The 12,474-nt window shown below is 39.7% G+C and overlaps 1 long non-coding RNA gene across 1 annotated transcript in view; it reads right to left on the bottom strand.

Moving 5' to 3' along the window:
- LOC306664744 overlaps window positions 1-7,885 on the bottom strand; it is a 471,099-nt gene extending 463,214 nt beyond the window's left edge. The window contains exon 1 of the long non-coding RNA XR_013764789.1: window positions 7,497-7,885. This is a non-coding gene — a long non-coding RNA (uncharacterized lncRNA). The remainder of the gene's footprint in view (window positions 1-7,496) is intronic.
- Window positions 7,886-12,474: the final 4,589 nt, after the last annotated feature.

Raw genomic sequence — 12,474 nt, 5'->3', positions numbered from 1 at the left:
AGATGCAGCTAAATGCACAGGAAAATCCCACAATAAAAATTTATCTGACCCAGAATGTCACTGATGTTGAAGTTTGAATCTTCTAAATATACCACAAATAAGTATCATGTAACTATTTAGGTTCTGCTTACTGGTTTGTTCAGTCCTCTAATAGGATAGGGGAGGACCTGAGCTCACACCTGAACAATGAACTGGTAGATCATGGCCAGGCTGACCAGCATGCTGAGGTTGGCCAACAGGGAGAAAATTGCCAGGACACAGAGGTTCCTGATGAAGACCAGCAGCAGCAGGAAAGTAGGAAAGTGAGCATGTAGAGTCTGGAGTCCATGGCGGGCATCAGAATCAGTCTCATTGTCATGGCAGTTGTTGGTGGTCCCATTGGCAGCTTCTATCACCTAGAAGAAGGGAAGAAAGAAAAAGGAAAAGGCCCCCAACCACAAAGCTGGCAACTGTCCTGTTGGAAGTGGCTCCTGACTAAAGGCTGAGTGTGTGAACTAGACCTTAGAGGAATCTTCAGCTGGTGACCCCTCTGTAGAGGTCTTCATGGTTACTGTTGTTAGCAGCCCAAGCGTTTGAGTTGCATTTGATCCGTCTAAGAGAGAGGAATGGAGATGACATCTTGACCTTTCCCTACATCCTAGGGCTTCAGATGATAATCATACAGAAGGCACTGTACAGAAAGTGTTAAAACCACAACTGTTTTTTGACTGAAACTGGTCAAAGCAATCCAAAACAGAAATTACTCTCATCTCTAATCTTATACTTTCTTTATACAAGAACCCTACCTGTTTATCGACATTAGTGAGAAACAGGAATTAGGGCAGAATCCAGCTGAATGACAGTCAGGAAGAAGTCCACAATGTGCCTGGAGATGGGAAGGAGGGAAGCCAAAGGTCACTGTAATAAAAATGCAAGACCCCGAGGGAGACAAATGCTTTCAATAGTGCTTTTTTCTAAGTCATCACAGACCCTTCCCAGCAGGTGACAAAGACAAGCAAGTCAGTCAAGAGCTTTGGAAGGTGAGAGACACTATCTGTGTGTTTAGTGAGGGTCCCTTCCTGGCTTCTCTAGGATGCTGCATGAGGTCAGGGAATCCCCAGAGCACAGCACAGATGCCATGACCCTGCCCAGTTCCTTGGCCTCCTCTACCCACCTGTCTACTTACTCCACTCACATGGGGAACCCTTGACATAAAAGTGCAGTACGTGGACCCCAGTCTTTCCCTAAAACTTGGATCCAAAAGCCAATCTAGTCTCATATAAAGACACTGAAATAAATGTATCCTAACAGATTGCTGGTGGAAGCACAGTTGTACATCAGTTGGTCACAAACTCAAGGGACATCAAAAAGGAAATTGGTTACGTTATAAATTTCTTTAAGGGAACACAGTACTTCAGTTATAAAGAATGTTAATTCCATATGTGCTGACAGAGGAAAACATCTAAGTGATTTAATGGGGAAAAGCAAGTATCTCAATAGTATACACAGAATGGTCCATTTGTACACACACAAAATTTAAGAATGTGTGTATGTTTGTAGACATACAGAAAATTCCAGGAGGATATCCATGTGAATGTGACCTGTATTTACTATTTCTTTTCACTTTGTGTCCTTATCTCTTGTTTAAACCTGTTTTTCTTATGAATGCAACTTTTACTGGAAAGAAATAGGTTTTACAGACCAGGAGGGGAGAAGAGAGAAAGGGGAAGGAGGAAGGCAAAAGGCCAAAACAGTAGTCACAAACCACAGCAGTAAGGAAACAGTCCAAGATCCATAGATCTAGGAGGTGGCAAGAACTCTGAGTGCTTTCTCTCTCCGTCTCTGTCTCTCTCTGTATCTCTCTCTCTTTCTCTCTCCCTCTCTCTCTCCCTCTCTCTCTCTCTCTCTCTCTCACACACACACACACACACACACACACACTCACCTGCCTGCCCACCTTCCCATCTCAATGTCTAGTGGTGATAGATTGAAAGGAAGGAGGGAAGGAAGGACAAACGGGGGACTGGCAGCAATAGTCCAGAGATACTGAGAGGGGCATTTGGGATGAACAGGGTGTGCTTCAGGAACTGTGAAAGTGAGAAAGTCCTAGGCCTCTCCACATCCCCAAAGTCAGACTCTCCTGTTAGCACCCCAGGTTGGTTTCCTTCCATTGGGGCTCCAGATGCTGGGATGAGAGCCAGAGCAGAGGTTCCCCACAATGTCCTCCCTGGCCTGACTCAGGGCCCGGAACACAGCTCTAGTTCAGCCCTGGATTGGGGATAATAGAGTTGTAGGTTATGTGTGAACTTTGTTAAGTGTTGCCTTACTCTCCTCCAATATAGCCACATACATCAATATTTCCTTTTAGTTCATGAGATTCCTCACTCCTCTATATCCTCACAATTATTTGGTACAGTGTGATCCTCTAATTTGATACATGCAAGATAGTATCTATTTTTTATTTTTATTTTTATAAAAAGCTTAAAAGCTGAAAATTTGATCATGAAGCTACCTATTATTCAGTGGTCATGATGTTTAAGACAACAACCAGAGTAATGGGCCTCAGGGAAAAACAGAGTTGGGGGGTGACAAGGTAATTGTTAAGGTTTGGGTGTGAGGAGTCCCCCAAATGATCATGTGTGAGACAATGAAAGAAGGTTTGGAAGAGAAATGTTTGGGTTATAGCCTTAACCTAATCAGTGAATTAATCCTTGATGGGATTAACTGGGTGGTGACTGGAGGCAGGTGGGTTATGGCTGGATGTATTGGGGATGAGGCTATGGGGTTTAAATTGTATATCTGGAGTTTAGAACCTATCTCTCTGCTTCAGGATCACCCTGTGAGCTGCTTCCCTCCACCACACTCTTCTGTCATGATGTCCTGCCTCACTTGAAACTTGAGGAGGAACCTTGAGGCTGTCTATGGACTGAGACCTCTGAAACTGTGAGCCCTTAAAAAACTTTTATTCTGCTTACAGCTGTGCTGGTTGGGTCCTTTAGTCACAACAGCAAATTCTGACTAAAACAGTACGTGATATGATTTAGAGTAAACATACATACAACTTAAAAGATGAGATTTTGTCTACACTGGGTGGGAGGTAAAATAAGTGTCTTAGAGCTTGAAGTCTGTACAATCCTTACATGTTTCCAGAAGACAGACCAGGCCCTGGGACAGAAACAAAGAGATGAGACGTTTGGGCTTGTCAAGAAAAGAATTACAGAGAACGGCTAGGCTAAGGGTTACCTCCTTCCCCAAAGTGTGGATGTGATGAGGAAGGGTGGCAGGAGAGACAGGTCTGTCTGTGAAGATACAGGAGATTGTTACCAGCAGCAGGGGGAATTCAATAACTGCCAGGGGTGTCTGGAAGGATGAGATGTCCTCCAGTCCCTGCCTACATTCCAGCTTGCCTCTCACCTGGTTTTCTACATAAGGTGAACATTACTAATGAGATATAGCCTTTACTTTTTTTTAGTTCAGCATGTTACTGAGCCTGAACCTCTGTGGTACCATCATACCCTCCCCACTGAGGAGACTGAGTAATGCAGTGTCCCTAGACACATAGAAAAATTTCCCTTGTATAATACATACCATCTCTTTAATTTTGGTATCAAGTGCAAGCTTTGAAATTCAAATGAATGAAAGAAATTCTTGTTAGGTGATAGGCTTTGGCAATTTTGCAGTACTGTGAATACTGGCTGGGTCCTTGGACTCTACTGATGTCATCACTAGGTCATAATACACTGCTGAGGCCTTAGTGATAGCTGGTCTCATAACAACCTTTATGTTGGACTGAGCACTGCTCTGGACAGTAATTTAGTGAACATATAGTTTGTTGTTTGTTTTTGAAGGTAAAGTTTAATTCTTTAAAACTTTAAATCCTGATCTGAGTATGCCTCTAAAGAGTTGTACTATGAAGGAAAAGCAAAAGAAGAAGCATCAGGAAAACACATTCATCTCCCTTCCTGCTAGGAAGTTGAGAGGTATGTGTTAGTGTCTTCTCTGGGCTCAGAATAACCAGGAACTGCCTTCTAAAAGGTGAGAACTGTGGATTTCCAGTTAGTAGTGGTGAAGGAGATGAGAGAGAGAACAAGAGGAAGAGAAATAAGTGAAGGAGGGAAGGAGGGAGAAAGTGGTGTTTTCTATATAGTTCCTGGGGTCTTCCTGAGGGCCCAGATTGAGAGTCATGAGAAGATTCAGGTGATCCAGGCCTTGTCTCAGAGGTTTAGGACCAAGGCCACCTACTCAAAGTCACCATGAGTCTGTTACAAGGTATAATTTTCCTTAAATTAATTACTTTCATTAAAATTCTCCTGAAGGCAATTGGGAAAATAAATGATGCTATAAATTTTCCAATAGGACTCTTCCCTTTTAATGGTGATGAAATTGGCTCCTCAAAGTTAGAAAACAATCAATAGAATATTGGGCACATTAAAACTTGTAGTGCACGTATGAATATAAAGTCATAAAAATTTATTTACATGGTGTAAAATCTGTTTTATTTCAGAATCATAAAATAGAAATGTGGAGTCTTATGTAATATTTAAAGTAAAAAAAGACATACTTTGCTGTTTTTATGTTCACAATATTAAATAAATTAATAATTAGAGCCACAACAAAAAGATTATTAATCTCTCTTTATTAGAAACTGAAAAGCCAAATTAAAATAACTTCAAGAGATTAGGGTGTATCCTGTCAGAGTAAATACCCATCCTTGCACTGTGTTTTGTTTTTTAGCTTCTGACTTAGGCACATGAAAGATTTTCAATTAAAGATGTTGAATCTTCTGTTTGTTTCATGGTGAGTAAAGTTGTATTCCAGTGGTACCAGTGTGCAAAGAAAAATAAAAAAAACCTTTCAGAGTTTACTTCAGAAAGTACTTACTACCTCTGTAATGGTTAATTTGAATTGTCAACTTGATCAGATTACAAGATGCTGACGGTTAAGAGGCTTCTGGGTAGATCAATGAGGGTGTGTCTAAGAATGATTGACACATGTACTAGCCCATGGGCAGCACAATCCAAAAGGTTGGAGGATTGGATGGAATAAAATTTGGAAGAACAAGGAAGGAACAGCAGATGCAAACTTAATTCTTCATGACTGGGTTCTTGCTTGCTTCTGTGTTGCCTGAGGATATCAGACTTTACATCCTTCAGTCTTCTAAAATGGACCCTATCAATGATTTTCCGGGGAGTTTCAAGAATTATTTGGTTTCAAACTGGAGTGGCATCATTGATTCTTCTTGTTCTGAGGCTTCAGCATCTCGGAATGCACAGCTACTGGTTCCTGCAGCTCTCTAGCCTGCAGATGGCCATTGTGGATTATCCAGCCTCTGGTTGTGTAAGTCAGCCTGATAAATCCCTTTTTTATAATCATATCTCCTATGGGTTCTGTTCCTCTAGAGAGCACTGACTAATACAAAGAGGACAAAAAGTGTTAAGGAGGCCAGATGGCACTGGTGCAATTAGCACAGATTGGTAACTACACAGTTCAGCTAAAATCTGTTCTAGTCATATAACTTTCTGAGTCCCAGTTTCTACTTCTTTTAAATGCAGATATTTAAACTTCCTTGCAGTGTTTTTAGGAGGATAAAATAAAATCCAACCCATATAAAGGGTAAAAAAAAATCACACATTCAAGATATTGGAATAACGAATTACACATAAGCAGTGCCCTTGACCTACCACTCAAGAATAATATTTCTATCAATAGTTGCACTGGGAGGTTTTGTGTCCATTTAACATAGGTTTTCAGAAAATGATTTTGTGCTAGTTCCTTTTAGTCATACATAACATTAAGATGCATTTTAACATAACTATAAAAGCATGGAATATACTTTGCTCTAACTCAGTCCCCAGTATTTCTCCTTTTCCTCCCTTCCTCCCTCTTCCTATTCTCTTCCCTCTACTGATTTTGCTATTTATTTAGAGTTGTTTTAAAAATAGTGTCTTGGTGATAAAAAAGTGGGGTGTATTTCTATGTGGACATAGGAAAGTTAGGATGGACTTATTGTACTGTTCTTCCCTTAATCTCTCTCTCTTCCCTCCCCTTTGATCTCTTTCTTCTACTTCACTGACCTCTCCAATTTTTTGAAAGCCCCCCACCTTGTCTTGTCTTTTCCCTTATTTTGGACTATCTTCCACATATCAGAGAAAACATTTGACCTTTTCCTTCCTGGATCTGACTTGTTTCACTTAGCATGATGGTCTCCAGTTCCTTCAAGGAGATGCCCTCATTTCATTCTTGCTGATGGCTGAATAATACTCCATTTTGTACATAAACCATATTTCCTTTACAGATTCCTCTGTTCACAGGCACCTGGGTTGGTTTCATTGCTTGGCTATTGTGAATTGCTCTGCTATGAACATTGATGTGGCTGCATCCCTATAGTATGCTGAATTTAGACCTTTTGAGTGTGTACCAAGGAATGGAATAGCTAGGTCATATGCCGGTTTCCTTTCAGTTTGTTTCCTTTTATAAAAATCAGTTTTATAGTTAGTTGAGCTCATCCTGATAAAATCATATTTGCATGGAATTTGATTTCAATTCATGATCCTGTTTTTCCTTCCTGTCCTCTATCCCCTCTCCCATTCTGTTTCCTCTACTAGACTTCTTTTTGTTCATTATTATATTTGATTGGTTCTTTCTACCTGTGCATAAATATTGTTCCCTGTTGTATATTTATATGTGCACACAACATAATTTTTTAACAATTCATTTTACATTGCCTCCCCTTACTCATCTCTTCACTTGGTCACTTGATTGACTTCTTCTGCATTACTGATCTTCACTTTATCTTTGTTATCCCATCTTTTTATCTCCCTTTCCTTTATTTTACTCTAGCTTTTGCATATAAGATAAAACAATTGACCTTTGAGTTTTCTGAGTTTGGTTCACTTTATTATCATCGTATTCTCCCTTTCCATCCATTTGCCGGAAAATGTCAACCTTTTATGACTGAATAGAACTCAATTGTGTGTGTGTGTGTGTGTGCGGGGGCGTCCAGAATTCCATCCAGTGCTTGACAAAGATCCTCTGGAGGATGTTTGCAAAGGCTCATCCTAAAGGGAATTGCTGGATGTTTTGCTCTGGAGCATGGTGTTTTTTCTGCTGTGTTTTTCTGATAATATATTACTCCTTTCAGTCTGAATGGATTGCTTAAGGGGACGAGGGGAATACAACACAAATTCCAGAAAATATTACCTACAATCTGAAAGACAATGAGTCCTTACCACTAACAAAGTAAAAAATAATTTTACAACCATGCAATGAGTCCCTGAAAGCCTCTGGAGAAAATAGATATAGATCTGCTTCTGTCTCCAACAGGCTGGTTAAATTCTAACGATGGTTTTGTTTGTGTGGTGGTGAGGTATGAGAATAAGGTTTCACGACATTCCTTCCTTCCTACAAAGAATAGGTCACCCCTATAATAAACGTTGGTGCACAATGCCCTGTTCTGGAAAAAAAGAGCTACATAAGACAATGTAATCTATTCAGTAAAAAATCTTGGCCACGAGAACCACTGTGACCGCTGCCCTCCTATAGCCCTTAACTCAGCAATTTAGATATTAACTAGATGGACCTAGTAGAGATGGTCACGTGAGATTACTTGTCTATCACTTTAACCGCGAGAGTAATAAGAATAGTCTTAGGTCACATAGAGTTTAGATATTAAGGAAATAAACATTGTATTAGCTCATTGACATAGTTAGATATTCTTAAAACAATTGTGATTAGGTAAGGATAATCTGTAAGGTTACTGTTTTCTCATAATCTTTTGGTTCCTTGTTAAAAACAATTTCTGCCTGTGCTTTGGAAACTTCTTTAATATTAACCATAAGACTGCCACTATAGCCTGAAGAAAAATGTATATAAACCCAGCCTTCCCCAGAATAAAGTGGGAGTGATTGCACCAGAACTAGAGTCTGTGTCTTTCATTCTCCATCCATCGTGGATGCTGTCTCCCCGCGCCTCATGTGGAACCCATGGACTCCTGCTAGGGCTGGACCCCGGCATATATGTGTGTGTGTGTATGTGTGTGTGTGTGTGTGTGTGTGTGTGTGTGTGTGTGTGTGTGTTATAATTTCTGAATTCATTCATTATGGGTGTTGTTCTTGTACCTTACTGCTTTGCTGAACTCATTTATAAGCTCTAGTAGTCTTCTGGTGGAATTTTCAGAGTCTTCTAAATACCCGATCCTATCCTTGACAAATGGTTTGACTTGTTTTTCTAGTTGTATACTTTTGAGTTTTTCTTTTCCGAAGACTCTGGCTAATGTTTCAAGAAATGTACTGAATAGGCATGGTGAGAGTGGACATCCTGTCTTATTCCTGACTTCAGAGAAAATATTTGTGTAGTTTTTCTCCATTTAGAATGATGTTGACTTTAGCTTTGTCATAAATGGTTTTTATGTTGTTGAGGTAAGTTCCTCTGATCCCTAGCTTTTCCACAGTTTTTAACATGAATGGGTGTTGAGATTTATCAAAGGCTTTTTCTACATCTATTGAGATGATCAGATGAGTTTTGTCCTTAATTCTGTTTACGAGGTGAATTACATTTATTGATTTCCATATGTTGGAAAAAAAATCTTGCATCAATGAAATGAAATTTCCTACCTCTTTGTTTTTGCATGTATCCTTGTGTGTGTAAATATCTTCTTTTGTTCTGGGACTTATCTCTGCCTTTGATATATGAACAGATGCCAAGTGGTGGGTCCTAAGTTCCCTCTTGGATTCTTCCTCCTCCTGGGGTGCTTTCACTAATTTACTATGATTAGTATTTTCTACATATATTGGTGAAATTTTTTATGGTAGATTTACATAAGCATATAACATGATTTTGTTAAATTCATTCCATATTTTCTCCTCTTTCCCACCCTTTCTCCCTCTCAATCACCCTCTTCAATTCCACTGATCTCCCCTATGTATTTATGATATCCAATACACCCTATTGCCTTCTTTGTCTTGTTTTGCTCTAGCCTCCACATCTGAGAGAAAAGATTCAACCCTTGATTTCCTGAGTCTGGCTTATTTCTCTTAGCATGATGTTCTCCATTTCCACCCATTAACTGGCAAATGTAATAATTCCATTCTTATGACTGAGGAATATTCAAATTGTTTATAGATACCACATTTTCCTTATCTAGTCATCATTGACAAGCACCTAGGTTGTTTCCATAATTTAGTGTTTGTGTTCATATAAATATTGAAGTGACTGTATTGCCATAGCATACTGATTTTAATTGCATTGGATATATAACAAGGAAGGGGATAGCTGGGTCATATTGTTGTTCAATTCCTACTTTTTTGATTTTATGGGGAATCTACATACCATTTTCCAGCACAGTCTTACTAATATTCAGTCCCACCAACAGTTTGCAAGTGTACCCTATTTGCTACATTCTCACCAGCATTTATTATTGCTGTATTCTTGATAATCTTTACTGTGAATGGAGTGAGATGAAATCATAGTGCAGATTTGATTTGCATTTCCCTGATTGCTGCCAAAATGTTGAACATTTTTGCCTATGCTTACTGGCCATTTGAGTCTCTTCTTTTGAAAATCTTACATTTAGTTCTTTTACCCATTTATCAATTAGGTTATTTATTTGGAGTTTAGTTTTATGAGTTCTTTATATATTGTGGATATTAATCCCCTGGCAAAGCAGGTGGCAAAGATCTCCCATTCTCTAGGCTTTCTCTTTACACTTTTTTTTTTTCCTTTCTGTGCAGAGAGAATTTTCTGCTGTCCCACGGATTAATTTTTGTTTTATTTCTTGCACATTAGGAGTCTTCTTATGAAGAAAGTGCCTATGTCAATATGTAGGATGGTTGTGGCTACAATTTTTTTCTAGCAGTTGCAGATTTTCTTGTCTAATTCCTACATCCAACACTACCTCATTTTCCAGAAAGAGCCAAATCTTTACCCCTCACCTTAGCCATCATGGTTAAGCTGTGTTTTTGTGTTTGTGTGTATGTGTGTGTGTGTGTGTTTTCTTTACATTTCATGGAAGCATCCAACATTTCCAACTTCAGAGTGTGAAATAAAATAGTTTTACTCCTGAGTATGTAAATTCTATATGACTTCATGTACATCACTGTACAACTACTTTTGAAGTGCTAAATTTTCTTTAAATATTTCCCTCAGTTCTATGAGCCATTTTCTTCATTAAACTGAAAGGCACTATCTAAAAGTGTGTAACATTTCCCCTATTGCTCTAGGAAGAAATCTAGTAAAAAGAAATGAATTTTTTTAAAAATTAAAATTAGCCTAGATTAACCCCTGTATCTGCAACAGAAAATGACTTTGCACAGGTGGCCTGGGCTCAAAGCCACAGAGAGAAGACCTGGATCATGTGAATCTTCTCTCCACACTCAGACAAACTGGGCCCTCCTGAAGACCTCAGGAAGTGTATAAAAATACTCCCCTTTCTCCCTCCCATTTGCCTTCATTCTCTTCCTTTACTCTTTTTCTTCATCTCTCCTCCTTTCCACTGCTACTAACAAGAAATCCTCTGTTCTCCTTTTATAGAAGGCAGTTTCCAGTTACCTTAGAACAAAGATTGCTATCACATATCCCTTGACCTCTTTGCAGGCTGAGGGATGGATGAGTGATTTTTTTAAATGTTTGCTCTTTTGCTTTTCCTTCTTGATGTAACTCTTTGGAGGGTTACTCAGATCAGTTAACTTTCTCTCTGAAGCTAAACTCACAAAAATTTAGTTGAAGATGACAAAGAATAAAATCTGTTTGCCTTCAGAACCAACAAATTTTATGAGATCATGTCTTCTGTTCACTACTTTGAGGTCCAGAGCAGTGCTCAGTACAGCATCAGGGTTATTATGAAGCCAGCTATTGCTAAGGTCTCTGTCGCTGGCTCTTTGCGGTACAAAATCCGTGGATATTTGTCACCGCTTGCAGCAACAATTTGCACGGGTCTTATGGGTGGTGGACTGGAAACTGAGCTACTTCTATCTTTCTCTTTAGTGCACTGCTTTCTTGCTTGTTTGTTTATAGAGGATAGAGGAAATGAGGTTTACTTGCTTTGAGAGGAGAGAGACTTTGCTTAAGAGAGACTTTGAGAGAAGGACAGGCTTTGCTTAGAGCTTAGAGGAAGAGAGACTTGCTACGCCTCACTTAAGGTCTGCTGCTTCTTACTGGTGCGTCCTGCATCCTGTGAACTAAGAGTGTGTCTACCTAAGGTGCTTTAGTGATGCGTCTCAGTTCTCTGCTCTGCAATCTGCCTTCCACTGCTTTCTGCTAGCTGCCGTTCTGCTTCTTTCTACTAGCTGCTGTGTTTCCCTACTAGCTGTTGCGCTGCTTCTTTCTGCTAGTTGCTGCTGTTTCTGCTTCCTTTCTTCTGGCTGCTGCTTCACTGTCTCACTCCGCCTACGCTTATATCACCTCCAGGAGGCGGAGAGCAGGGCCACGCCTCTTATGCAAAGATTAGGACAGACGTTAGAAGTCCGAGCAGGCACAATTAGGAGTGCTTGAGAACACGTGTATACATTGTGTGCGTGGAAGACAAATCACCTGAGTGTGCTTATGTCAATCAACCTCCTCACTGCCTATGTGATCAGGCACCATTCTGGCGCAGCCAACATGGCACAGCCCCCAACAGGTCTCAGCAGTGTATTGTGACCCATTGAGGAAATCAGCATCATCCAGAGACCCAGGCAGTATTCAGCATACTGCTCATTGTTAATTAAGCCCACCATCTAAATAATACCTTTGATACAGTGGAAAGTCTGAAATTGACTTGAACTTTTCAACCTTGCCCTTGACACCTAAATTAGAGAGATAATATGGAATTAATAGAGGAAATTCTTCTTTCTGTCTTAGGAATACCCCTTCACTCAATCTCCCCAATGGTGAGGATATGGCATTACCAGAGAGGGTCAGGCTTAGAGCCATGCTTGACTTAGAGAAAAAGTAAGGGCTGTATCTCATTAGTACTGTTTACATTATGTAGAAACCTAGGTTAGTAGCATGCTAGAATGTGTGTTTGCATTTAAGAACATACATTAACCCTAGCAGTTATGGAATTTCTCCTGCTCCTGGCAACACTTTCTTGTAGTTTTGCTTCAGAGCAAAACTTATCTCTTCCTGCACTCTTACTCCTCACATCCACATTGGTAGGAATAAGAAACTCCTGAACTTCACCACAACTACACTTTCTCAGGAATTTAGTTCCTGTGAGGCCTGAAGATCTCACTCTCCTGAATTCTGTACCAGTTTGGAGACCATGTTTTGGAAGCATGTAGGTCATTTTCCCTCCCAACCAGTATAGAATCAACTGCATCTTCTCAGTTGAATATGTGTTTATTCTAGATCTAGTCCAGACCCAGTCTACTACAGTGACACAGTCACATCAATGTTTATAGCAGCTCAATTCACTGTAGCTAACCTATGGAATCAACCTAGATGCCTTCAACAGATGAATGGATAAAGAAACTGTGATATATATATATATATATATATATATATATATATATAAAATGG

The sequence above is a fragment of the Sciurus vulgaris genome, assembly GCF_902686455.1.
Source record: "Sciurus vulgaris genome assembly, chromosome: 6".
NCBI lineage: Eukaryota > Metazoa > Chordata > Mammalia > Rodentia > Sciuridae > Sciurus > Sciurus vulgaris.
This window is presented reverse-complemented; position numbering and strand designations above follow the sequence as displayed.